Source organism: Oncorhynchus masou, unplaced genomic scaffold (genome assembly GCF_036934945.1).
Source record: "Oncorhynchus masou masou isolate Uvic2021 unplaced genomic scaffold, UVic_Omas_1.1 unplaced_scaffold_1676, whole genome shotgun sequence".
Lineage (NCBI taxonomy): Eukaryota > Metazoa > Chordata > Actinopteri > Salmoniformes > Salmonidae > Oncorhynchus > Oncorhynchus masou.
In genome coordinates, this window is record NW_027006896.1 from 40890 (window position 1) to 45749 (window position 4860).

A 4860-nucleotide genomic window follows, 5' to 3' on the forward strand; every position below is an offset into this window, starting at 1 on the left:
TCAGTGTTGTCAGTGTTAATTATAGTGCTGTTTGAGGTCAACGTCTTTGAAGATATTTTCACCCTCAGGTGGGTGTTATCATCAGTGTAAGTGAAACCTGCTTTTATAGCTGATCAAGAGTAGATTTAACTATTTGACAATCAATCCGTAGAACTGAAAAAAAATCAGCAAAATCTACTGTGGCAATTTACCCAACGTATTTTATAAATGGACAACTCATGTTTTAGCTCGCTCTAACACATTTTTCATTTCCAATTTATGTAAAACATTAATTACAACTTGTCTTAAAAAGTATGGTCATTTCTTATCAAGATTGGAGGTTAAATATCCCTGCCCTGACCATCTTTGGGGGTGAAATATCCCTGCCCTGACCATATTTGGGGGTTAAATATCCCTGCCCAGTCCACATTATAACCCGCACAATGCTGGGCCAATAACGACCTACCCCAGGCCAAACCCGCACAACGCTGGGCCAATAACGACCTACCCCAGGCCAAACCCGGACAACACTGGGCCAATAACGACCTACCCCAGGCCAAACCCGCACAACGCTGGGCCAATAACGACCTACCCCAGGCCAAACCCACACAACGCTGGGCCAATAACGACCTACCCCCGGACAACGCTGGGCCAATAACGACCTACCCCAGGCCAAACCCGGACAACGCTGGGCCAATAACGACCTACCCCCGGACAACGCTGGGCCAATAACGACCTATCCCAGATCAAACCCGGACAACGCTGGGCCAATTGTGCGTCGCCTTATGGGACTCCCAATCACGGTCGGATGTGAGCCTGGATTCGAACCAGGTCATTCCATTGTGGGCGGGACCAGAGAACCTTGACGAGGATATGTGCAGCCGTCTGGTACCAGCATGAGATCAGCTAAATCACTGGATTATTCTAGTGGGTTTTACGTTGCTTGTTCATTAGGTGTGTTTAGTCCTGTTCAGTAGGTGTGTTTAATATGTTCTGTTAGTCCTGTTCAGTAGGTGTGTTTAATGCGTTCTGTTAGTCCTGTTCAGTAGGTGTGTTTAATGTGTTCTGTTAGTCCTGTTCAGTAGGTGTGTTTAATGTGTTCTGTTAGTCCTGTTCATTAGGTGTGTTTAGTCCTGTTCATTAGGTGTGTTTAATGTGTTCTGTTAGTCCTGTTCAGTAGGTGTGTTTAATGTGTTCTGTTAGTCCTGTTCAGTAGGTGTGTTTAGTCCTGTTCAGTAGGTGTGTTTAATGTGTTCTGTTAGTCCTGTTCAGTAGGTGTGTTTAATGTGTTCTGTTAGGTGTGTTTAATGTGTTCTGTTAGTCCTGTTCAGTAGGTGTGTTTAGTCCTGTTCAGTAGGTGTGTTTAATGTGTTCTGTTAGTCCTGTTCAGTAGGTGTGTTTAGTCCTGTTCATTAGGTGTGTTTAATGTGTTCTGTTAGTCCTGTTCAGTAGGTGTGTTTAATGTGTTCTGTTAGTCCTGTTCAGTAGGTGTGTTTAATGTGTTCTGTTAGGTGTGTTTAATGTGTTCTGTTAGTCCTGTTCAGTAGGTGTGTTTAATGTGTTCTGTTAGGTGTGTTTAATGTGTTCTGTTAGTCCTGTTCATTAGGTGTGTTTAGTCCTGTTCATTAGGTGTGTTTAATGTGTTCTGTTAGTCCTGTTCAGTAGGTGTGTTTAATGTGTTCTGTTAGTCCTGTTCAGTAGGTGTGTTTAGTCCTGTTCAGTAGGTGTGTTTAGTCCTGTTCAGTAGGTGTGTTTAATGCGTTCTGTTAGGTGTGTTTAATGTGTTCTGTTAGTCCTGTTCAGTAGGTGTGTTTAATGTGTTCTGTTAGTCCTGTTCAGTAGGTGTGTTTAATGCATTCTGTTAGTCCTGTTCAGTAGGTGTGTTTAATGTGTTCTGTTAGTCCTGTTCATTAGGTGTGTTTAGTCCTGTTCATTAGGTGTGTTTAATGCGTTCTGTTAGGTGTGTTTAATGTGTTCTGTTAGTCCTGTTCAGTAGGTGTGTTTAATGTGTTCTGTTAGTCCTGTTCAGTAGGTGTGTTTAGTCCTGTTCAGTAGGTGTGTTTAATGCGTTCTGTTAGTCCTGTTCATTAGGTGTGTTTAGTCCTGTTCAGTAGGTGTGTTTAATGTGTTCTGTTAGTCCTGTTCAGTAGGTGTGTTTAATGTGTTCTGTTAGTCCTGTTCAGTAGGTGTGTTTAATGTGTTCTGTTAGTCCTGTTCAGTAGGTGTGTTTAATGCGTTCTGTTAGTCCTGTTCAGTAGGTGTGTTTAATGTGTTCTGTTAGTCCTGTTCATTAGGTGTGTTTAGTCCTGTTCATTAGGTGTGTTTAATGCGTTCTGTTATTCCTGTTCAGTAGGTGTGTTTAATGCGTTCTGTTAGTCCTGTTCAGTAGGTGTGTTTAGTCCTGTTCATTAGGTGTGTTTAATGCGTTCTGTTAGGTGTGTTTAATGTGTTCTGTTAGTCCTGTTCAGTAGGTGTGTTTAATGCGTTCTGTTATTCCTGTTCAGTAGGTGTGTTTAATGCGTTCTGTTATTCCTGTTCAGTAGGTGTGTTTAATGTGTTCTGTTAGTCCTGTTCAGTAGGTGTGTTTAGTCCTGTTCAGTAGGTGTGTTTAATGTGTTCTGTTAGTCCTGTTCAGTAGGTGTGTTTAATGCGTTCTGTTAGTCCTGTTCAGTAGGTGTGTTTAGTCCTGTTCAGTAGGTGTGTTTAATGTGTTCTGTTAGTCCTGTTCAGTAGGTGTGTTTAGTCCTGTTCAGTAGGTGTGTTTAGTCCTGTTCAGTAGGTGTGTTTAGTCCTGTTCAGTAGGTGTGTTTAGTCCTGTTCAGTAGGTGTGTTTAATGTGTTCTGTTAGTCATGTTCAGTAGGTGTGTTTAGTCCTGTTCAGTAGGTGTGTTTAATGTGTTCTGTTAGTCCTGTTCAGTAGGTGTGTTTAATGTGTTCTGTTAGTCCTGTTCAGTAGGTGTGTTTAGTCCTGTTCAGTAGGTGTGTTTAATGCGTTCTATTAGGTGTGTTTAATGTGTTCTGTTAGTCCTGTTCATTAGGTGTGTTTAATGTGTTCTGTTAGTCCTGTTCAGTAGGTGTGTTTAATGTGTTCTGTTAGGTGTGTTTAATGTGTTCTGTTAGGTGTGTTTAATGTGTTCTGTTAGTCCTGTTCAGTAGGTGTGTTTAGTCCTGTTCAGTAGGTGTGTTTAATGTGTTCTGTTAGTCCTGTTCAGTAGGTGTGTTTAGTCCTGTTCAGTAGGTGTGTTTAATGTGTTCTGTTAGTCCTGTTCATTAGGTGTGTTTAATGTGTTCTGTTAGTCCTGTTCATTAGGTGTGTTTAATGTGTTCTGTTAGTCCTGTTCAGTAGGTGTGTTTAATGCGTTCTATTAGGTGTGTTTAATGTGTTCTGTTAGTCCTGTTCAGTAGGTGTGTTTAATGTGTTCTGTTAGTCCTGTTCAGTAGGTGTGTTTAATGTGTTCTGTTAGTCCTGTTCAGTAGGTGTGTTTAATGCATTCTGTTAGTCCTGTTCAGTAGGTGTGTTTAATGTGTTCTGTTAGTCCTGTTCAATAGGTGTGTTTAATGTGTTCTGTTAGTCCTGTTCAGTAGGTGTGTTTAGTCCTGTTCAGTAGGTGTGTTTAATGTGTTCTGTTAGTCCTGTTCAGTAGGTGTGTTTAATGTGTTCTGTTAGTCCTGTTCAGTAGGTGTGTTTAATGCGTTCTATTAGGTGTGTTTAATGTGTTCTGTTAGTCCTGTTCATTAGGTGTGTTTAATGTGTTCTGTTAGTCCTGTTCAGTAGGTGTGTTTAATGCGTTCTATTAGGTGTGTTTAATGTGTTCTGTTAGTCCTGTTCAGTAGGTGTGTTTAATGTGTTCTGTTAGTCCTGTTCAGTAGGTGTGTTTAGTCCTGTTCAGTAGGTGTGTTTAATATGTTCTGTTAGTCCTGTTCAGTAGGTGTGTTTAATGTGTTCTGTTAGTCCTGTTCATTAGGTGTGTTTAATGTGTTCTGTTAGTCCTGTTCAGTAGGTGTGTTTAGTCCTGTTCAGTAGGTGTGTTTAATGTGTTCTGTTAGTCCTGTTCAGTAGGTGTGTTTAGTCCTGTTCATTAGGTGTGTTTAATGTGTTCTGTTAGTCCTGTTCAGCAGGTGTGTTTAGTCCTGTTCATTAGGTGTGTTTAATGTGTTCTGTTAGTCCTGTTCAGTAGGTGTTTAATGTGTTCTGTTAGTCCTGTTCAGTAGGTGTGTTTAATGTGTTCTGTTAGTCCTGTTCAGTAGGTGTGTTTAATGTGTTCTGTTAGTCCTGTTCAGTAGGTGTGTTTAGTCCTGTTCAGTAGGTGTGTTTAATATGTTCTGTTAGTCCTGTTCAGTAGGTGTGTTTAATGTGTTCTGTTAGTCCTGTTCAGTAGGTGTGTTTAGTCCTGTTCATTAGGTGTGTTTAATGTGTTCTGTTAGTCCTGTTCATTAGGTGTGTTTAATGTGTTCTGTTAGTCCTGTCCAGTAGGTGTGTTTAGTCCTGTTCAGTAGGTGTGTTTAATGTGTTCTGTTAGTCCTGTTCAGTAGGTGTGTTTAGTCCTGTTCAGTAGGTGTGTTTAATGTGTTCTGTTAGTCCTGTTCATTAGGTGTGTTTAATGCGTTCTGTTAGTCCTGTTCAGTAGGTGTGTTTAATGTGTTCTGTTAGTCCTGTTCAGTAGGTGTGTTTAATGTGTTCTGTTAGTCCTGTTCTGTTAGTCCTGTTCAGTAGGTGTGTTTAATGCGTTCTGTTAGTCCTGTTCAGTAGGTGTGTTTAGTCCTGTTCAGTAGGTGTGTTTAATGTGTTCTGTTAGTCCTGTTCAGTAGGTGTGTTTAGTGTGTTCTGTTAGTCCTGTTCATTACACTAGATGTAGACTATGTTGTGTAGTAAAGTGAGTT